Genomic DNA, 24,188 nt, shown 5'->3' on the forward strand with positions numbered 1-24,188 from the left:
AAAGTAGTTGAGTACAGTTGTTTTGCTGTTGTAAAATGCATAGGCATTTATCCATCAAAGTAGCATGAATAAGAGGGATTTGCTTAGTGCTTTCTCTTCTTCAAACAGACAAAAAATATCCTCTCTGCCAAATTAATGTCACCTGCTAAATTCTAAGGCTAATATCTCCTTTGCTTTTAAATTTGCCTCAGATTTGTCAAAGTTGCTTTCACAAGTGCAGGCTGACATGGTGATAACCCAAAAAAGACAGTGTCTAATTGGAGCAGGACATATGTTACAGTCATGCTATTTTACAAAGGGAAAATCAAGTTTTCTAGCTCACATGTTATGATAATTCCCCGTGACAAATCACATTGTTTCTCCTCAATCAGATTTTTGCGTATATAGTACAGATCTTCTTGCAGTAAAGAACTGGGAATATTCTGTGAGTTTCCACAAAAAGCTTAATATATTACGCTTGCACCATGGAGAGCATTCAACATGTACAAGAAAACATGTCTATGTATGATTAACACCTCATTTCACCTCTGCTTTTCAGTTCAGAAAAACTGTTAAAAGTATATTTAGATAGGAACACTTTTCACACACCTCACAAGTTAAGAAGTAGAGTTCATTACTTCAAAATTTAATTTAAAAAAATCTACCTTTTGCTTCAAATAAGTCTTTTTTTTTTTTTTCTAGGCAGACTTCTTCCACCCTGGCCTAAAGTAATTTGTACTAGAAGCTCTTTGACAGAGAACACTGAACAAAATAAGCTGACAATTCAATGCAGTATGATCATCCTTATCAGTACAAGAATATTACTTTTAATTGCTTTATTTGAAAATGGCAGTAACAGCCTATTAACCTGGAAATTAACTCTGGACAACTGTTCCTTTGAGGTAATATATGGTTTATATTTCAATGAAATCTCTGTCTTTATATGGGTAGCTTTTACATAATTTTGTTGGCTGCAGATGTGTCCCTCTATTTAATTTAAATGCAGACAGAGGTATAAAAAATGGAAAGTTTCAGAATGAGATCCAGGTTCTTGCCTTTTGTCACTGTGAAAAATCCTTTTCCTCACCATGTAAAGGTTACTTTGTAAATTATGATGTAACTTTTCTCTAGAAAACTAACTTTGCTCTACCTTTGCAGCATTAGCTCCCTGGTTATGCCAGGATCCAAGGTCCATGAACGACGGGCAACACCTTCATTGATTCAATCCGGTATCTGCCCTGTTTTACAAGGCACTTGAGTCCATTCAATAGCAGCAGCCACCAGGTATGTATCGATCTGGCAGTAGCAACAGTGCCAACTTAGCCCTGATCTGGTGCAGGCTGCACTCTGACTTGCGTACAGGGATGGAAGTTGCTCCATACCGTGAAATACAGCACAAAAACTTCAGTGCTGCTTCTACCTGCAGTGTCCCCCCAGCTCTAAATTCCTTTTTTTTCTCCCTAATTTCCATTTAGTCAAGATTTTCTCATTCCCGGTGTAAGGTCAACTTTGACAACTCACAGGTGTCATCATATATTTCATCTAAGGTCTATCCTACAGGTGCCTGTAGGTGGTCCAAACAGTTCATGGAGGACACACTGCTACATGGTGAATGCAGTGAGAGTGCACAAGGCAGGCAGTGTGACTGCAGCACTGCTCTCCTGCTTCCTGCATCATAATCCCTGTGACAATTTCACCATATAATACTCCAGTAAAGGAGCTAATGCCGTATGATCTCCATTTAACAAAATTCTTAAGTACCTGCTAAAGATGTATGCCTTGCTGCCTCTGGATTCAAAAAGATTAGTCATATACTTGCAGTTAAACACATACGTGAGTATTTAATATGTTTTAATGCTTCTGTATATTCATTTGTCTGCTAAATGGCTGCAGTTCTGGATGTCCCCACTGCAAACAGAATGAAATTAATACATCAAATGCCTTCAGACCACCAGACTGTTCAATGGCTAGAGGAGTGTGCATAAGCAGAGATTTTGTATTATGCAACAATAGATAGGTACATTTTTTTGTGGATTGATATGAAATATTCATATTTGTTGTTTCTCTGAAAGCATACTTTGAGGAACTATTATGAAAGTGACTATAGAAAAACACAGCTGTACTTAAAATGCTCTTTTCCTGCTCTCTTTGTGTTGTACAACAGACCACAGATGTAACTGTCAACTCACACAAATCAAGAACCATTAAGGTGGACTTCTATCATACATTTTCATTTTCAGCTTCTGGATCTTCTATATTCTTTAGTTTAATCTATTAAAAATTTTTTAAAGCATCACCTATTTTCCTGATTTTAATCTAAGATTTACTTAGTGAACAATAAATAGTCCAATTTTCACAGAATCATAGCGTCATAGAATTATTTAGGTTGGAAAAGACCTTTAAGGTCAAGTCCAACCTTTAACCTAGCACCACCAACTCCACCACTAAGCCATTTCAGGTAAATGGTTTTTGACTGTTATTGTAGCTCACGCTTAACTGCTGAACAGACCAACAATCAAAACATTTGCTTCTATCGCAATAATTCTAGTCAGCAGCAGTAATTATTATTACTCTTTAGGTTACACCAAGTGGAAGACCATGCTATTTCCCATCAAACTTGTCATTTCAACAATGCATTTTAAACAACCTGCTATGTAGTGCAAGAGGTGGCTTCAGCGGTGCAGTCACTCAGAGTGGCTGTAAACCTGACGTAAGCAGACACTTAAGGTGAGTTTATGACTGCTTTGCATTGTTAAAGGAACATGGGCAGCTAGATCGTACCAACCAGTCTGGCCCAGGATATTCTATCATAAAGTGCCATATGGTCATTTACAGATCTGGATGCAAATTCCATTGAGATTGTAAGCAATTATATTTTAATTAAATGCCATAGCAAGAGCTGTATGAAGTGTTATTCTTTATTTTAGAAGCAAAGTAGAGAAGAGCACTGCATCACCTTGAAGAGGACTGGAATAGATTATGTTTCATGGCATTACTAGTGCAGTCCAGGCCACTGTACTCTGATTCATGTCAAAATATTAACAAACTAGCTATCTAAGACAATGATTTTGGCACCATGTACTCTAAGATTCCACTCAGAGGATGACTGAGGCACACATACACATGCAAGAATCGTGAATGTTCTCCTTACATTAACTTCAGTGCATTTATTTGTATATTAAAAGTTACACATGTCAAAATACTTCTTTTTAGCTGAAAGCAATATATGATGGGAACATCTTACTCTTTCTTTGTCGCCATAATTAAACAACCATCACTTAAGAGCCCTGCCCCTACCAAGTAGGTGAGTTTCAAAGCAAGAGCTTAAGAGCCCTGCCCCTACCAAGTAGGTGAGTTTCAAAGCAAGAGCTTACTTCTGACTGACTCTACTTCCAGATACTTGACTTCATAGTCAGACAAACCTCCATTGTTTATTTTCTCCATTATCTAATCATATTTTAATGCTTGCAATGTCTGCTCAAAATAGTGAAACCTTTCTGTACTGGATTTTCATTATTGCACATCCATGGTTGAATTGCCGTTGAACAGAAGGCAATGGTAAAGGCGCCATCAACTTCCTTTAAAGAAAGACTGGGACCCCAAGTCATTCACTGTTTGTGAAATGTATGTTCTCTTAGTATATTCCTTTCCCTCTTAGTCCCCCAGTATGAACTTAGGAGAAGCATTTCCTTGTATTTCTCGTGTCTGAATGTTACATCACTTAAGCCTGTTCTGGAAAGTGGCTGGTTAACAACTGCCACAGCACAAGCAAGTAGTTTTGATCAATCTTAAATCCTCATCCCTTGACACTTTAATCAAAATAATTTAAAATTCTATTAAGCACAATATGCAGAGCATTAACACTCTGAACCAGTGAGCAGTTGGAGTGTGGAAGCTGAGTGATATATCTGAATAACAGCCTTGTTAGAAAGGCTATCATGTTTTGCTCCTTGCTGAATCATCAGGGACGATAGTGGCAATATCACTTTTTCATTGCTAATGTATGGCTCAAAGGATCTGACAAGGAGCTAAATGTTTGATTCCCTGGGAGAAGCTGCTTTACTGAGGTATAAGTAAAATTTTCCATCTTTTAAAACTTACATGGATTCTGGAGATGTCCATCACCCAGGAGCAGGAGCAGCAACCAACCACATTCTCAATATTATTCCTGCTGCTGTGCCTTCCCCAGTCTCTCCAGTCTAGCTGCTACCTTCTCATTTAATTCAGGTCTGATGCCCTGTCTTGAGGCTTCTTTTTCTTACTGTTCATTTCTCCATGGTCAGTGACTCCAAGAGTCACTGGGCAGGTGGCATTTCTCAGCCCTGTTACCAGCTAAGAATTAAAACCATTTATTTGCCTTTCAAAGCTTTGTATGAACTAAATGTACCCATACCAACCCAATTTGCACAGAGGTTTGGAGTTTATTTGGTGATTTGGAGTTTATTTGGTGGACATTTGCAGATGTCCATCTGAATAATGACAAAGGAGGGAAAATGCTTTGGGTTGATTTTGGCTATGCACCTGCAGCAAAGCCCCTCGTGAGAAGTGCACCCAGAGAGCACAAATGCCCTCACAAGACCTGTTCCTTTTGACTAGAGCTCTGTTTTTATTGGTTCAGTGCCTTTTTTTGTGCAAAACATTTGCACAAAAAAAAAAGGTAAAGTTTGTATTTCAGGAAATATGTGCATATAAAACCTCATTTTTGTCTCCCTGTTTAAAATAGAATGGGGTAGATTTTAGGTGATCTATCCAGGCTCTTTCAGCCCAATTTTCTCTAATACTATGAAACCAGATATAAATGACACCTACCCAAAAACACAAACATGTTTTTCTACTGCATTATAAAAGGAACAATACTTGCATGTAGATTGGATCATGAAGGGCAATAGAGAGGAATTTAAATTTAAGAAGTGAAAGCAAAAGGAAAATTACAATAATAAACAAACTAGTTATAATAGACACTAGAGTAATTCCTGAAAGTAATTTATGTAATGCAAAGACTCACTTGAAAAAGACAGAATGCTATTATTTTTACTATCAAGTGTCAAAGTTGGGCAGTGTAGTTATTACAGTCCTGTGTATATAAAATTTCTTAAAAGCCAAAAAAGAAAAAAAATTAAGAAAAACTTTGAAACCTGTCCTCCAAAACAAGTCACACAAAAAGCCAAATTAGCTGTTAAACTAGCTCAACTGTTACAGTGCAGCCTTGCCACTGGAGTACATAACAACCATCTCCTGTGAATTGTTTTAGTTGCAAAGAGTAAGATCAGCAGTTGTGATTATCAAAATCCAAATCTGTGAACACAGGGAGCTTTTTAGCGTAGTAAGTGAAATCGTTACTAATTCCCCACTGCCAAAACACATACCTCAACGTGCGTGTGAGCACAGACTCTCGTGCAGTTCTTTCTTTCCCAGTAAGATCTGGTTAAAAGCTGCTTCAGTAGGTTTTAAAGCCCACTGGAGGTGCTACACATTAACTGAGAAGACTGATCAACCCATACAGTATTAAAAAGACATTTGTAGACTCATTTAATCAATAATGTACAGTGTTAGTGTGCAATTTAGATCGAGAGAAGACAGCTGTAAGATTATGATACATCAGTTAATGAAAAAGCAAAGAGAGAGTGATTCAATTCATTAGAGAGGCCAAGAGGCAACTTCTTAGCTGGTGGGAGCAGTGATGTTAGCACATACTCCTGGGTTTCCGAGCCCATAAGCCGGCTGAGGATTTCTCCCAGAGCAAAGCGCAGAGTGAGCTCTCTCACACAACATCCTTTCCACAGGTATAAGCGGTAATATTTCTGAGCCACAAAGGCTCCAGGCTTCTAAAAAGGTCAGCTAAGATTATAAAATAGCCCTATTTGATCTTGAAATGTTTCAGATGCTGACAGCTACCCAGGATATGTCGATATACATGTGGCAGCCTGATCTGAAATCCTCTCTGATTTCAAGACTCTGAAGTAAGAGAGATTTCTGTAGGAAAATGAACAAGAATATGAAATTCTGCACTGATCACACAAATTACCCTAAAGCTATACAGCAAACCCATATGGTAGGTTTTGGTGCCATTCTACAGATATGGCTATCAAGTCCTAAGGGCTGGACTGTTCTTTCAGATTTGGTCCTTTCTCACTGCTAGAAAATGCACAGTTCCCTTAATGTGTGAATTCCCCACAGTGAGCAGAGCTGGCCATATGGTCTCATTCCTAAACCAATTTGATGTAACGAGCGAGTTGCCACACAGGGTTGGAAAAGTGTAGAAAAGCAATGGTTACCTGGGTCACCATCCCTAACACACTGTGCCTTGGGGTCAACACCTGCTTTGTACTGCCCAGGAGTTCCTGCTAGGGTTGGGACCAGTATAAGAAGCGGGATTGGATACCTACAGTTGGCTCTCTTTCCCATCCCTTTTCCATCTTCTTCCTTACATCTCAAATATAAACCTCACAGCTTGTATTTTCAGAGATATCTAGATTTCCTTAGATATTCCCTGGTCAAGTGCTCCATTAATGAGGCAGATACATTTCAGCCTGCAGAATATGCCAGGCTCTTGGCAGTGACAATTGCTTCACGGATGCACCATCTGCTGCTCTTTTGGTGTGACTGGTTACCTACTTTTCATGGCACATTTCTTTTTGCTGGCTGACTGACTCCCAAATCCATGAGGTCCTCTTTGAGAAAGCTGTGCAGAGTCTCCTGATGTCAGTACTTATGCAAACACATATTTCCATGAGAATAGCCTTGCTCATCTTCATGTTCTCCTACAGAATTATGATACTTTTGCTGGCTGCAGTTTTTGGTAGCAGAAGTTTGCTCCTTACTTTCGTAGGAAGACACAGCAAAATGACCATTTTCTATCACCAATGTTGAAGAAAGTAGCTGTGATTGCAATATATGAGCTGACATAGGTGTTTGGAAAAATAGGAAGACTGTGCAGATATCCTTAGTCTTCTTCTACATAAATCACCACATCTCTCATGTGCCAAACATCACAACTCCATGAAGGGTTCCCTAAAGGGAGGTTGCAGGGAGAGATGGTCAGCTGCAGTAAATGTTATTTTCTTGCATTGCCCAGGATTTGCTGCAGACAATGAAGATTTTTCCCACATGAAAAAGCAGGGATTTGGGCACTTATTGACAGAAGTTAAAAAATATTGGAAGAAAACCCAATCAACTGAACAAAAAACCCCAAATCTAAACAAACCCACATTTTTAAAATTTCAAGGTTTTGGACATTTTCTGTAATTACTAATTCTTGGTGATGTTCCCTGTCTTACTATACATAAAATCACTCCCGATACAAGTTTAGTTTTATGTAATACTCCATATGGTGGATTCATAAAAGCCTTCTACTGGGAATACCACCATAAACTACTATTTTCTGCTATAAAAAACAACCATTTAAGTCAGACATGCACAAACAAGGTAATCTGCCATAAATTTTGAAATGGTAAAATACTACAAATGTAAATGTATTCAACTCCCATTGCAATGCATGTAATTTCCATAGCTTTATTAGAAATCCTGCAGTTGCAGTGGTTTGGCGATAGGTTATAAATACAGTAGGAATGAGTCAGCATGCAAATCCCTTCTGTGGAAAACAATTTGAGAGATTTTATAGCCCAAAGCTGTTTATTATTTTGTAAGAATAGTAATGCAAGTTCATGTTCAAAACCTGCTGAGAGAAGAATTTGCAAATATCCTATTATAGAACAGCCAGAAAAAAAAAGTATAAGACCTATATAATAGCATTGGGCCAGATCATTTTCACATCCCCATTTAGCTCATTCTTTTTTTTCTCATGCACTTATTAGGATCCTTGTGAGATTATCACTCTATCACACTAATAAAATGAGAGCACAGCTAAGGCTTGGGATTTCATTTCTGAGTTAATGGAAGAGTCCTGAAAACCTGAGACGCATAGAACTAAAAAAGGTTTCTGGATATAAATATAAAAAAATTGCCATTAATTTTGAAAGATTTCACGTTTGGGATTTTTTTAAATAATTTCCTGTTTATGTAAATAATGAAGAGCAAATATATTTTCCAAACCCCTTTATATCCATCTGACCCAAATATTTCTCCGTTTTGCATAACAGATTGCAATGAACAAATTCTATGAACATGATCTAATGATGTTGCCTAGGTATACTAGCAAGTGCAGAAAGCTATTTAATTTCAAGGCTGTCTCCATTGTGCATGTCACACTGCAGAGAAACATTTTTTATGCCAATGAATAAATAATGAGGCAGGTTCTGCAACTGTGCTGGGTTGGCAGTGGAGGCAGAAGGACATTCCCCAGCCCTTAATGCTCTGTGCCAAGCAAAGACCTTCTCTGGTGTGAGATCTGCTCAGGTTTTATACAGTGCAATGTTGGCCAAGACTGTATAGACACCAGCCAGGCTGGCCCCGACAAAGCCAGCTGCGTATGGCCGCACTGCGTGACAAGCACAGAATTCTTGGCTTGGGGCTTTCCGACCTCTCACAAATCCAGGCAGAGCATGCATATTCCCTAACTTTTGTGCATTAAATAGAGCTGTCAGTGTAGTTGTAAGGATTACAATTTTTTAACCAGGACAATCAGATCAGACACATAAAATCGTTATTCAAAGTGCATGAGTTTTATCTGTTCACTTGGAATGTGGGAGAAGAAAGATATCAGTAATGTCCAAAATTTTTTTTAACATTTCAACATTTTGACAGAAAAAATGCAAGCAAAGTGTGTAGTTTGGCAAGGGCAGTTTGCATGGAATAATGTAGGGTTGAGGGTTTTTTTCCAAATCAAAAGAAAATATTTTGGATCAGTTTAAAAGGGAAGGCTTCAGGGTACCCCAACTGTGTCCTTCCCTTACCTGAAGGGGGCCTACAAGAAAAATGGAGAGAGACTATTTACAAGAGCAGATAGTGACAGGAGAAGGAGGAATGGATTCAAACTGAGAGTAGGTTTAGAATAGATATTAGGAAAACGCTCTCTACTATGAGGGTGGTGAGGCACTGGAACAGGTGGTCCAGAGAATTTGTTCCCTGGAAGTGCACAAGGCCAGGCTGAATGGAACTCCGAGCAATCTGGTCTAGTGGAAGGTGTCCCTGCCCATGGCAGGGGGTTGGAACTAGATGATCTTTGATGTCCGTTCCCACTCAAGCCATTCTATGACTCTATGAAATTAATGGGGGCTCAGCTGATTGCTACAATGCTTGAGCAGAGTTGTCATTTGTGTTTTCCATATTTCTGCTTCTCTCTAAAGGCTGAATACCTTTGTTAAATTATCTTTCCTGGGCAACCTCCTCACCTATTAAAGGCATCAAAGGCATCAGATGCACCCAGTATATAATGACAGGTGTGGCCTCATAGAAATGCACACTACAGCCCTGATGAAATGCTAAATAAGATTTTCAAGACACCATTCAGTGGAGACAGAAAAAAAAATCTGATTCAATCTGATTTAAAAGATTGAATGTTATTTTCAATTTTGCAACACAGGACTTCTCATGTTTTGTTTTCATCAAATAGAGTTTGATTTTGACATTTTGGGGATATTTTGAACACTTTCTTATTTTGAATTCTCAGATTTATTTGAGAGAAATAGTAGAATTTTTTGTAAACTGGGTGCACAATAAACAGTATAAATTATTCACCTACTTGAGACGAAGAATATAACAGAAGTCAGCTAGATAGTGACGAGATATAAGAAATGACTGTTTATATGAAGACACTGATTTGGAACTCATGTATACAGCAGTCATAAAAAGGTAACTTAGACAACACTGGAAAACAGTTATTCCTATGGTGTATCTAATTACCATGTTATTTACAAAAATTATTTTATTTTACTTAAGAATTAGTAAGAAACTACTTTTTAAGACCACTCAGTTCTGATTTTTTTACTGACTCAGAAGTACCATAACCATAAGTCAAATCTAAATAATATTTAAGACTAAAATCAACAAGGGCCACATCTGTAGAACGTATCCGAAGTGGAAGGGGCAGGAAGCCCGCATTTGCTATACGCAGCCAACATTTCCCTGTCTAAATAACCAATCTCATTACTGTAATTTCCTTCTCCAGTTTAAAAGGAAGTCATATTTCCATATGCATGACAGAGTAAGTAGGATTTTTTCTATTAATAAGAATAACAGGTACTGAACTATTCCAGTCAAACACTGATCCCACATTTAACTATATTATTATTATTTTTCCTAAGGAACTTACTTTCCCAACAGTAGACAGAGTTGCATGAAATTCTATTCTCCCTTATGGCAGTATGAACGTAGAATGACCCCATCACTACTAACGGGACAGAGAAAGTGCAGTAGCAGAAATCTACATAAAGAAAGTCACTAAAATCATTGCCACTCAGTTTCCCACTTAAGTTCCCAGCTCTCAAATTCAGTAAAATTTTGCCCAATCTTAGTTTCATTATGCACTTCTGTACTTTGTTTATCACAGCCCTGGGATAAATAACTGCAAAAAATTACTGTTCTCAGGTAGTATAAGACATGAAGATACAGAGAGACACAAGTTAAAACAGATAATGGATTACATTCTTCTCCAGTCCCATATTTTCTTCCAGATAGCCAAACCCACAACAGCTATGTGTAACCAATATTTCTTAGGTCTTTAATTTCTGAATGAAGTCAGAGAGTGTTGGTGCTGACACTGAAAACTGCCACTTACCGAGCAAGGTTTGAGCTAATTGTCAGCAACATTAAAAGCAGATTAATAGAATAGAAGAATTTCTGTTCCTCCTCATCAGATAAGAAATCACAACAAAAAATTTTTCTTATATTTCTGAAGTCTCTTGAGGATGAGTAGGCTGTCTGTGTAAAACATTTTAAAAATATAAGGTTTGTGGCTAAATCTTCAACTACATGAAACTCTGTCCTAGAACAACTCAGGAGGAGAGATAAGAAGGCAGCTTTGAGCTAGTTTTCAGGGTTTTTTCCCTATAGTGGCCTAACCTGTTCTGTATTACACTGTTGGCAGAGCTCACAGGGACTGCCAAGTTGGTGGAGCACCAGAAGATGTGTTTTATGCTCTAGTCCTGCCTCTACCCTTGAAAGCCACACTTCTCGTGCCCCTCTTGTAACCACTGCCCTGCCTCCATGTGGGAAGGCAGGAAGCAGAGCAGTGCCACTGCTGCCTTTCTGCCATCTCAACATTCTTCTGGGGCCTAGGATCTGAATTCTTGAAAATTTTATCATAGGGCATGAGCATTTGCAGGAATATCCACAAAGGTTATTGGCACACTCAACAGAACAATGCCTAAAAGCTATGCATATGCATAAGGAAGAAAGATACCTGAGGACAACTCTGTTGCATAGGTATAGGTAAGGTCACCTAGAAGTCCCTTGCAGATGTGGGAATGTCAAGACACACTCAGAAAGATATTTGGGGACTCTCCTTTTAGAGTCTGCTACGAGCCCTGCTATCTATTAATACTGCATCTTTCCATTTCAAGTGACTTCAGCAGAAAGCAAACATAGAAATGAATCTGGCTTCTAAAAATTCCGTCTCAGTTCTCTGAGCTGGGCTCCATGAGCCACAGTACTATGGCTTAGCAAACCAGCCTCTGAAATTGGCAGGTTTCCACCACCACCTCACATATGTGCAAGTGTTTTTTCAGGCTTGTTAAACAAAAGTTGTGATTTCTCATTTCTTTCCTCTTCCACAGGATCATAATTTAAGATCTATCATTCAAGATTGAATGATGGCCTGATCTTGAGCCACGTCAATATATCACACAGGACATTAAAACCTGACCTTTATACACAGAATAATAAATACATGTGAGTCACTTACAAGGTAGTAACTCACTCTCACAGTTCAGCAGAGAGTAAGGGCTGAATCTCAACATGAAAAACTCCAGTTGTTGTCAAATATGAGTGAGCTTATAGTAATACTTTTACATTGGGAAGCCAATAAAGAAGGTTAAATGTATTTCAAAAGCATGATGATATATTAGCAAATTGAAATGAAGCTGAGCAGTCACCAAAACAACTGAAAAATCCAGGCTGCTGTAATCTCTGCCTACTTAATGCAAGGAATTACAGGATTTGTGCTAGAAGCCAGGAGCATCTTCAGCCAGCTGGGTTGGTCTGACTGCAGTACAACAGTATCAGCCAATACATTCATCTGGCAGCTTCTTCACTTTTACCATCTGATTCATCAGCCTATGCAGTGACATTGTTGCTGTGAAATGGGGAGTGGATTTGCAGGGCTTCTTGCCTCTCAGGCTCTGCTCTTTGACACCTGATCCACTCCAGGTCTTCTGAGGGGGTGGCTGATGGTGAACAGTCAGAGGGAGTAACAGGTAGTCTCAGTATGTGCAGATGTAGCCCTCAGACCAAGAGGGCTTGTGATGAGCCTTGTGTCTTTTAGACTTCCATCAGGCAGAAGTCTCTGTGTGGGGTGAGTACAGGGCATAACATTTAGAACACAGTGCAAGAAGAAATATTATCATGATTTAAAAGGTTGGCATCCAATGGCCAGGTCTCTTGAAATGCTCTGCCTCTTGATAGCTACAGTTAATATTTACACAGAGAGCTCTTGAATCAAAGAAGAGGGAAGAAAAAAAAGAGAAGCCTTGATGATGAAATTTTAGCAAACAGGGGTATCCAATATAATATTTTGTGCATTCATCAGCACACAATTTCTACATAACATTAATATTCTTTACTTCACACGTGAAGAGGAACCAGGAAGCAAGAGGGCACAAGACAGTGCCTCTGTGCTCTCCAATGCGTTTCCCACACTGGAAGCAAATCAGTGGAAACAATAAGTACATGACTTTTATGCCACCTGAGCAAGCATTTTTCTGTCTTGTTCTTGTTCATGCCATGCAAATGTGAGCTGAGACCACCAGCTATTCTCCCATAATTTTGGCAAGAAAGCAGTAGAGGGGGAGTTACTGCTGCTAGCCCAGCAGTGAATTATAGGATTTTGCCTCATAATTTATGCTATCCTGAGAGGAAACTCAAGAAAAATTAATTTGCACAGCCTAGAAAAAAGACCACTAAGGAGCCCCTGTCATGGGTCATGTACTGATTTCATTTACACAAGTGTAAATCCTACATACCATGATCAAAATCAGAGGCACTATGAAAGGCTTACAAGTAAAAGTAGACTTTGCTTCACAGTCCCTAAATACTAGCAGCAAACAAACTTACAAGGTCAGGAGATTGTTATTTTCAGTATGGGAGCAAGGAAAAGAAGGAATAGCACAAAGTGAACAGAAGAAGCCCTTAAGGGGGGAAATACGTTCAACAAGAAGGATCAGTGATGTATGAGAATGACCTTCTGAGAGAACTGTTTTATTCTCTTCCTTACTGGCAGGGAACCTAGGAGATATCTAGAGATAGAGAATTCAGTGTTGACTAAGCCCACAACATCAGCCTTCCCCTTGACTCATAACAAAGCACCTTCTGCCTGCTGTCAAAGGCACTCGAGGACCTCGCTCATAGATGCCACCTGGTTGCTAAGCCACAGGCAACATACAGCAGGGACAGCATGTGGGGTCCTCTCACCTGCAGTGCCAGGGGTGCTGGGACAGAGACCATAGGAAGAATCCTGTCTCCCCTCGGGCTGTCAATCTGCATTGCCTTTGTGCAGAACAAGATGGGCAGAGTCTCCATAAGGAGGTATTTTTTTCACCCCATACAGTTTCTCTTTCACCAGCAAGGTACAAAATGTACCTTTCCTTCCTGGAATCTTGAGCTGATTATTAACTTTTGTCAGTGCCCTGCCTTCATTTTGTCAACAGAGCAGGAGACTTTATGATGGTAGAGACATTATAAAAGTTAATGGAGAATTTTGCTTCAATAAGTAGCCCATAAAACTAGGAATCATTGAACACCAGGGGGAAGACACCAGAATTAGTCGACATTATAAATGCCTGGTTTCACAAAGGAGCACAAAAAGCTTTTAATGCAGGTCTACCTGCTGATCTACTGGCAGATATCCCTGGATGTGAACTACTTTCATTTGAACAGGATGCTCACTCCTTTAAACACCACAGTAGCAAAACTCTTTGAATTAGAAAGGGTTTATTCTGCATCTCAGTGACAGTGCTGAACTTACTTATTAATCTGCAATGTAAGAAAGCCATGGCAAAGCTGCTCTTGGACTCTACCAAGCTGGTGCCTCACAAGGTACAGAAACTTTTACAGGACGATGTGCTTTTAATCTCCTGCCTTAAAGTATTCCATAAAATCCAAAAATGTATGCAGTATGATTTGCTTCCCTTAGACTGAAAACCAAAACACTGCAAAACAGAATGAAGCCACAAGTTAGACTATTACTCATGTTTTTCAGCCTGCAAATGTCAGTTCTTTCAGCGGTCCCAGAGACAGCTCTGCATGATACTTTCAGCAACAATGCAAAAGGAGGCGCAGATATTTAATTAGGAATAATTATTTTTTCCTTTTGGTGCCAGACAAATTACAAGGACTTTGCTTTACTCTAGTAATTTCACCAAAAAAAAAAAATGTGTAGGTCCTAGTTTGCCCTGCCAGAACAGATTTACATGCACAAAGTTCCACCCTATGCAACATAAAATAGCTTTTTTGAAACAACTGCAATATCTATTATTCTTTTATGGCACATGCTCAGTACTTAAAGAAACAAAGCAAAAAATCATTACTATTCATAATTCATTCTCTATGTATTCAAACTCTGTAGTAGTCTTGCTGGGCTACCATGTCTTTAGAATGATTTTTGTAAGCTGGACTGCTGTATCTGTTGGCATCCCAACTTTCTTTTAAGCATCTAATGCAAAATAATAATTATCTTATGAACACAGATAGTATTTTTAGCATCAGAGAAATAATTATAAAGCAGTTAAAAGAAAATTCAGACATTCCTTTTCCAGGCATGTTAGTCCTTTCCTATTCTTCTTTTCATTCTGTAAATTAACATTTTTTTCAGATAAAAAAGACAAATTCATAAATTACTGCATTTGGCAGTGGAATGTAGCAATGGTGGCAAGGCACAGCTGGAGAGTTTGAAATGTGGCAGCTTTCTTCAAGGCCATCATTTTCTTGCTCCTTTGGGAATCACTGCTAAATGTGGCTACTGCTAATGTAATGAATATGAATCCATGTAAATCTCTGATGCGGAGCTGGGATCTGTCCCCTTGTGGGCAAAAAGGAATTTTTTTTCTATGCAGATTTTTTTGAGTATGTATGTGCATATAACTCTGACCTTACTTCAGCAGCTCACCCAATCTTAGGTATCCAGGTACTGTCGACCTTCTCATTTTTCATTCTGCAGCAAACTAACAATATGCACTCCTTCCCATTTGAAGATCCCTGGCAGAATAATACACCACCTGTTCAGTCCCCCTTCCCACCCCCCTCCTTACTAATTAAGCTCTGAAACTGTTTCCAAACAAAATTGGATTTTTTTTTCTTCTGCTCCCCTCGCCTTCATCCCCTGACTGCACCTTTGTAAACATTTTTGATCGGGAGTGAAAGGCACAGAAACAGCCGCAAATAAGGGGACCTGTCAGTTCAGCCAAAGCCATTAGTGCTGCATGCAGAGAGCTGGCTGGGCTCGTACTGAGCAACTGTGGCATGCCCAGGGATGGAGAGCAACAGAGAGGGTCTCTAACCATTGTCCAGAGGGGTCTCAGAAATAATGGGGTGTACAGGACAAAGCTTCTTGGCTCCTCTTCTGCCCTGCGAAGGCTACTGCTTGACTGTCTCATTTAAAAGTAGAACATCTGAATAGCTGACAGACGTTTTCCAAAGAGGGGCTGTGTGAGGTGTGCATATTCTGAGTTTGTTTCCACCGCGAAACAGGCATGGAACAGGAATTTTAATCCGTGTAACTTTCATCTCTGTGGTCGTACAGTGCCTCACACAATGGGTCTTTGTGCGCTGCCAGGATACTATGGCAATACATACCATAAATAATAATTGTAATAAAACTTATAAAGCTAAGATTTTCTTAATGGTCTCTAGAGCTGGAAGACTTTTCTGGGCAATTGACATTTTTAAAAATCAGGTCACCTAGTTAGGCTCCTAATTCTGAATTCAGAGTCTTATTTCACCATTCATTTTCTTTAAAACATAAGCCTCCAACTTGGCTCATGCAAATAAATATTAAGTGAGGGAGAAGCAATGGAAACACTTGTGCAAACAAACCAAGAATCATTATTGGATTCCATTCACAAGTTTTTGGAGAGGAATGATCAGGCCAGCCATCAAATAAGAACAGCTTCGGCCAAGATCTACAAGTAGAGGGACATTGTTCTGCTTGGCAGTTCTTCACTGAGGTGATTAACAAGCCTGGCTGATGACCCTTTGGGCTCAGATGTACAGTTAGGGTATCACACATCAGCTGAGCTATCAGGGCACTTCTTATGTGTGTGGCCTTGCAAATATAAGATTATGTGACTTGACTTCACTCTCTTCACTGGGACTAATGAAAGTCATGTTGTCTTATATTTGCTGTCACTAAAACTATTCATATAGATACCACAGGCTCAGTTGTGCCACTGAAAGGCAATACTGGCAACTATTCAAAGCAACAGATTGATTGCAGTTGGGAAACCTTTAACCAAAAGTAGAGTTACCGAGTCGGTCTGGGTGCCATTCACCTTCTCCTAAAACCCAAGTCTTGAAGTCAGAGGAATTGCACCTGAAAAGTGCATATTTTTCTCTGCGGATCATGAAGGGAGCAAAGTCAATCCCCTCAGACAACTAGACAAATAGTGTTACCTGGTGTGAGTCCTGTTCTGTGTGCCTGAGCTCTTGGGCAAGTGCTCTGTCCTCTAACCTGAAAGTTCCAGTTCAGAATCCTACTTACAGGTTATTAGGCAGCAGCAGAGCAGCATATAAAAAAGCCCTTTGCTTCAATCCAAAAAGAAAGCACTTACTGGGCTCAAACTCCTCCAAGGAGGAGTTTTTCTGGACTAGGGCAGAATTGAATGAGTGACCAAAGGAGAGGCCATGCCATTACAATCATCTCCTTTAACATATTTCATAAGAAATTTTATAGCCTAGGTAGGATCCTGCTCTGCTGCACTTTCAAACACACTAAATCACAGTTCTGCCACATCTTGATTGAGAAACCGATGCAATCAATTTCAGCTAATTATACATCCAACTTGTGAGCTTGTAAATTAGTTGTACGAAGCTCATGTCACCACGTATAGCTGGACCACTGCTGGAAAGCAGAATTTTGGCAAGGATATTTTGTGTGAAGACATGGTTTTAAATTTATGAAAGAGGGCAAACAGAGTTTCAAAGCTGAATTTGGTTTTTATGTTTGTGGACCTGCTTCTGCTTCTAATGCAATTAATAGCAACCTACCACTGACTTCAGCAGAAGAACATCTGAGGTCTTTATTCCATAGAAACTCTAGCAGTAAAATACAAGACATTCATTTTAGCTATTATATTTTTGAAGGCTGACAACAGCTGCATGAAGGACTGAATCTGAATCTCCTGGGGAGACACGTAACACTTAAATCACTAAGCCATTCCCTTTGATATCCATGCTGTATTATAAAATTAATCTTTTGTAGCAATTAATTAGAGTAGTTATGAGGAAAGTCATGCAGTCTGAGACTCACACTTATTGCTCAGTGTGGCCTTGTTTGTTTAGTCAGATTCCCTTAAGCCATTAATAGAGCTTTATGTTAATTTCCTTAATGCTTCTGATCAGCATGTTCAGAGTTACAACTCCACTAGGGCTTCACAGATTATCCCAACATAGAGTACAAGTAAACAATAGAAGCTACTTCCCCCTGCATGTCATTCTCCATGGATACCCTAATGAGATTATATCTATGCCAGTCCAAAATCTTAGAGATAAGTAAATGAAGTTCCTTGGCCTATGACTGAACTTTCTCACAAATTCAGACCTGAAGAGGTTAAAAATACAAAAACTTGCTGAAACTGTGAATAAGAAGAAAAAGCAAGCACATTCTTTAGCCAGATTTCTCTTCTCCAAAGGTATTTATCTGGAAATGCTTGAAGAGCTGAGGAAAGCACAATCCCAATTTTCTTGAAAGAAAGTGAGCTAAGAGCAAATCTTGAAAATGCCAGACCTAAATGCCAAACTGGAATTTGTTCAAATGCCTTTCATGTCTAATGCATAAAGCCTAGTTATTCCATCAGTCGCTTTAAATCAATCCTAAGTGCTTAAACATGAGAAAAACCCTAAGCTCATGTAGGAGATTTTGAGTTTATATATGTACTGTATATATTAACAACTGCCCCAAATCTCTCGTTGGTTTCAGATTTCAGTAGTGATATGGAAACAGCTAGGCACTTGTCTCAGGATACTAGAGAATAATCACTACATTTGTAACACTTTCCTAAGGAAGTCAGCCAATGGAAAAATTACACACTACTATGCTAAAAATAAATTGTTACACCTCTTAAACACAATCAAACAAACAAAAATCCGCAGTCCAAAATTAATGGCAACCCCTACACAGTGGTTGCTTATTGCACTTGGTCATGTTATGTTTTCTTCTTCAGACTCTGGAGCAACTACTCACAGCTGCAGAACTGGAGTAATGATCCTCACGTCCTTCATTTCTGCAACTGTGACTGCTAAAAGTGGCAGTCTGAGGATGTTTCAGAAAGTCAGGAAGCCCTTGGAACAGCATGTAAACTGCAGTTTGAAGGCTGCAAATCTCACAGAGATGAGACACTCCATCCCACAGGAGGCAGAAGCTGCTGGTGTGGAAAACAGATCAGACTAGGGCAGCTTGGTCAAGCCCTCCAAGCTACACACACGCATGGCCATGAACCCCATCATGAACTAACTAAGCTCCTCACCCAAGGACCAGCCACTGGAGCTATATATCTGTCTTCTCCACAAAACCTGAAAGTCACCCACATCTGAACAATCTCAATGTCCACTGATGTGTTTGTCACAGATGGTTTCAACTTGGACATGTCAGCATTACTTGTGAAAAGAGGTTTTGTCCTTCAATATCTCTTCTTTGTTGAGCAGAGGACTAGCTCTTTTAACAGTCTTTTGTCTTGGCCCTCATTAGCAAAATAATTGTAAATGTGTGTCTTCATTTACATGCTGGCTTCTCTTCTTATTTGCAATGGCGATTTGGATTTTTTTCATCAATATAGAAGCCTCATTTAATTTTTCTGCCTTTTTTTTTCCCAAACCTGAGTTTCAGTTATGATCAAACCTTATCCTCTGCAGATATCTATGTTCACTTCAGTTCAAAGGCACTGCCTTCCTATCAGCTTTTAGAAATAGGCTGCACTAAAAAAAAATAGCTGTGGGATGCAGAAGCTACTATTGAGTAGTGCATTGAACTCTTGAGATCTTTGCTCTAGACATGAACCTGGAGAAAAAAGATGAGACATATATTCAGAAGAAAATGGATACGTGCATGTCAGTGGTATATCAGTTTCTAATCAATATTAAATCTCTAACTGCCAAGATCAATAAAAGCTGTAGGGTCATAGCTGTCACATAGTTTCTCAAACATATCAACTAATAGTGATTTTTGCTTTGTGCTTTTTATGCCTAGCAGATGAGGAATCTCTACTTTCTTCTTTAATATTTTCAATATTGAAATTCATATATGCTCTCATGATCAGATGCCAGGGCCACAAGTAAGCTTACCCCCTAGCTTTGCAGACAATAAACACACCATGAAGATACTACACTCCTTCCAAAATATAGCTCTGGAATGTTGAGTTAATTTGGAGTCAGACTTTTCAGTAATGCAATGGTCAATAGCTTTTGGTTTGGGGACCTGTCTGCTGGCACCCAAAGCAATACTGCAATAGCTCAGCAGGATACTTAAATGGGATTTTTTCTCTATTGTATTTTTGCTTGTACTTTAAGACTAGCTGGTAAATCGTCACTGCTCATAGATTCTCAGGAACATGACAGCTGCATGTTCTGGTAGCATTTGATTGAATCACCTATTTAAGGATCCTTTTCACCTGTGCTTTTTCATCAGGGGTTGTTCACTTCCACCATCTCACAAACAAGTGAAAAAATTACATTTTCTGGTGAAGTTATAGCTTTACCATAGCTGCAAAGTTAAAGAAGTGGACAGGATCTAAGTAAAAGCGTAATGCAATGTATGGGACTAATCACTGTTGCAGGAAAAAGCTGACACACTTTTGGGTACATAATTTTTTTAAATATGAAGTTTAACTGAGTAATTGTAATTGTTAGACTGTCTGAGAAAAAAGGTGATTAGTTCCATTGGAAAAGGATAGATTACGAAGCAGCAAGGTTTTCAGCATGAGAAACTTGGACTGTCCACACAGGAAATTGTAAGTGCTCTTTAGGTGTAATATTAGTGCTCTTTTAGTGCAATTGTTAGTGTTTTGCTCTTCGGTTGTAATATTCCTTGCAGTCTAGGGATGGCAATCTGGAGTTGCAGTGGTCCCTGATGGAGGTGACAAGGGTTTTTGCAGTGCCCCCCAGACAGAAAAGGAAATTAATTTTATGTCTTTCTTTCCTGTCTCTTCTCTCATTCTGATAATAGTGTGTTTGTGAGGGCTCTGTTTATTCACTGTGTACAGTCTGAATTAACACAGGAGCCTGAGAAAAAGCCCCACACAGTATGATCTCTTTGCCAAATTCTTACAATCAGTGCCAACTGCTACAGAGTGGAGAAGATTTCTTTTATTCTGTCGTGTCCAAACATGAAGGAAGGGAACAGATTTTGTTTTCAGTAAAATTGGGATTTTGAAATGACCATTTTTCTTTAGAGAATAATACTTCAAAATGCACAGTGCACAACTGATGCACACATGGTAGGAGGAAAGATGCTTGCCTTTTTTTTTCAATTAGCAAATATGTAAAAGGAAAGCAGATATGACCACTCCCAAGAACGGGCAAGATATTAAAAGAAAAAGAGCACATTTTTTGACATGATCCTCTCCTTTCCTCTCTTATCTGTGAGTTTTTGTGAAAACTAAAGGTTACAAGAAAATCTGTAAGACAATGCTTTAGCTTGATTTCACAGGTATTTTGCTTCGTTGGCATTCAATGGTTTTACAAGAGAAAATAATGAAAGCAAATAAAACCTGTAACCATCCCCAGTGGGACAGAAGTCAAATGAGAAAAAGCTGATGTCTTTGAGCTGACTGAGCCACAATAGACAGGTCTTAACAGAGTAAGGAATTTTGCAGACTGCGTTAGGGACTGTCAAACCTACCTCACTAACACCAATTAACTGGAAGAGAGGGTGATCTTAGAGTCTGGATCAAAGCCTTTTTTGTCTAGATGAAAGATCATATCGGCTCTGAAAGGAAGCTACAGATGTCTATAAAAAAAAATCCCTCTTCCATTCAGCTTGTTTTTCAGTGAATTTTGAATTACTTTGTCAAGAAGAACAAAATAACAACCCAGCCGGAGAATGTGTCAGACATTTCATTTAAAAACAACATGAAGTCAGGAAGGTCGAAGCCAACTTAGAGGGACTGTTTGATCCTTTCCCAAGACCACACTGCTTTTGAGGAAGAGCAATATTAAATCGTTCACTCTAATCAGTTCTCCATTTGAAAACAAGACATCTTTTTTAAAAAGCCACAAATCAAAACAACTAGCTGCTCTCTTCTGCTTCATATGAGGATGGTATGGCCTCAGCATACAGTGCATGATACAGCAAACCACATCCAGGAATAGTGACCTCACCATGCTGTAACTTACTAAGAAGGTTACAGTGGCTATCAACCAAATTGGCATAATAGTATTCCATAAAAAGTTATGTGAATAATAAATTCAAATATATTCGATGCATTAGTGGATCAGCAAAACTTACTGGAAAACAGTATCTGACACCCTGTTCATTGCCTCATTCATTTAAGAGAGCATGGAGATGAGCCGATAGCTTTGGAGATTAAGATATGCAAGTGCTTCATTGCTAGCAAGGAGCAGACACATTTGGGAACATCAAAGAAATGCAGTCAAACATACTATAGACTGTTTTGGGGACTGAAAGTGCACATTTAGCATCAGTAGCCATTTTACCAGGGTAAGAATGCAATATGGACACATCCTCTTCTTGTTGCAATTCCTCTCACATACTTGTGTTTTAACTCTGAGGGACAACATAGTCAAGGGATGTGTGAGCTTCTCTGTTGTACAAGTGGATCAGCAGTCTCAAGTGATTTTATCATTTGTTGGGAAGGATTTTCAGGCAAGCTTTCATAGAGCACTTAAAAATGCAAGATGTCAAGATTCAACCATTGGAGCAAACAAAATGGATCTAACCCTAGACATTGACATAGGAAGGTTTTGTAGCCCAGGTAAAAGTAACCAACACCTGCAGTCTGCTAGTTCAAGAGCAAATTCTGCTGTACTGTACCAACCACATTATATTCAGGAATAGTTTTGCCTCTGCCTGCTATTACTCTGGGCATTATTTAGACTCCCTGTAGAAATACATTTACCACAAAGAAGTAATGGCTTTTATACCAAAGACAAAGAAGACAGTACTTCAAGTTTTGCTGAAGAATGGATTGAATTCATAACTCCTTCTCTCAGTTTCTTCTCTCTGAGAGGATCAGGACAGTGCTCCCTCTTGGATTTTGAATTCACCTGTGTGCAGCAATTTTATTTAGACAGGTATCAGTATGTCAAAGGCACATAGCAAATACTGCAGAATTGAAAGCACAAAATGGCATGAAATACAAGACCTAGATTTATAGTTCCTCTGAAATGTGTGAGCTGGATCAAATACCTGGATCGAAAATGTGCAGTACAAAATCCTGATTTCCTACTTATTTTGAAAAGAATTTTCTACTTATTTTGAAAAAAACCAAGCTTTCAGGTACTGTGAACACTTGCTTATACAGTGTGACTGCTGATCATTTTTGCTTTGATTTAAAATTACAGAAACAGAAGTAAAAAGGTTCCAACCTTTAAAATACAAATAAGATCGGTGAATTATCTTATAAATAAAAAATCCATAAAAAATAGACTTGGAAATAGCCTTATAAATATTCTGCTGTAAACAAACCAGTTGACTGAGCAAAATAAATTTATAAATTTAGGGTAGAACAACAGCAGAAAACAATACACATTCATTCCCTTTGGAAACCAAAGTGGATAAATGGGTTTAGTCATGTCTGTCCCGAGAGAGTCTCAAAGCATGCATTTTTTTCAATGTAAAGTGCAAAGAATTGCATTGCATTTTGAATTCCATTTTAAAACTAATTAAAGGTTTGATTGTACCACTTTCTCTGTGTTGGAATGCACTTCAATACATATTCAGCTTAAGGCATGTGCTCAAGGAGAACTACTCAAGCACTTAACATCATTAACTATGATTTTATGTGCTTTGCTGGATCTGGGCTGTGATGTATAGAGCATATTACTCATCTTGCAAGTCAATGACAAAAATTAATGTAATCTAGGCAATTAATGAAATGGATTTACTCCAGATATAGGTTGCTATATCTCAGAGCAGCCTCCTCATTTAATTTAAATGTTCAGGTTATTAAAGTCATACATGCAGGGTTATATGGAAGATTTCAGATTTTATTTACAGAGAATCATAAAACTATATTTAAAGGCCAGGTTAACTAATGGGGATATTTAAAATCTGTTTTGATATTCTTTCCCTTCCATGCTGTATTTTTGTTTGCTACTATATTTTAGGTTAATGTCATTTTCAATAATTGTTTGCTGCGTACTTTGATTGCAAAAAAAAAGCAAGTGATAATTCTGATCCCAGTTTACCAGGCAGGCTTCCTATCCTTATACATTTCCCAATCATATGCCTAAAAACTCTTTTAAATAAACATCTCATGCCCTCATGTGGTTAAAGGGAGACATTGCTGAATAAATCCTTTGGCGTGGCTTTTCTCTTTCGTTTGCACACAACAGTGTTTGGCCAAAGGAAGAATGCTAGCCAAACTGTGTAATAGCCCAATTTAGATACTTTTACCAATAATGAAGGTCTACATATAAGCAAAATATAGAAAATTATGAGCTGTTTTAGGCACTACCACGGCCTAACCTAGGACAGAGCATACAAAATTCTGACTAAAAATTGTGGTATGTATTGTATCGACCAGTGCTGAGTACAGCACCAGCTAAAACCAGTTGTTAATGTCTAAGCATCCTAAGGTTTTATCTATAGTTTAATTAAAAATACGCCCTGAAAATACCAACTTACAATCTAAATCAGTAGATTTAGAGTCAAGGTAGGGGACATGTGGGCTTTTTTCCCAAGCAAATGTCCAATCTTGGGATTCTTG

General features: G+C 38.7%; 1 protein-coding gene across 1 annotated transcript in view; it reads left to right on the forward strand.

Annotated features, from left to right (window-relative positions):
- The first annotated feature begins 1,159 nt into the window (after positions 1-1,159).
- The window catches only part of NPVF (neuropeptide VF precursor), a 36,142-nt gene continuing 13,113 nt past the window's right edge, over positions 1,160-24,188 (forward strand). The window contains exon 1 of the mRNA XM_018075229.2: positions 1,160-1,263. The gene's annotated coding sequence lies outside the window, so the exon portion shown is untranslated. The remainder of the gene's footprint in view (positions 1,264-24,188) is intronic.

The sequence above is a fragment of the Manacus vitellinus genome, unplaced genomic scaffold (genome assembly GCF_001715985.3).
Source record: "Manacus vitellinus isolate BGI_N305 unplaced genomic scaffold, ASM171598v3 scaffold_3_pilon, whole genome shotgun sequence".
NCBI classification, from domain to species: domain Eukaryota; kingdom Metazoa; phylum Chordata; class Aves; order Passeriformes; family Pipridae; genus Manacus; species Manacus vitellinus.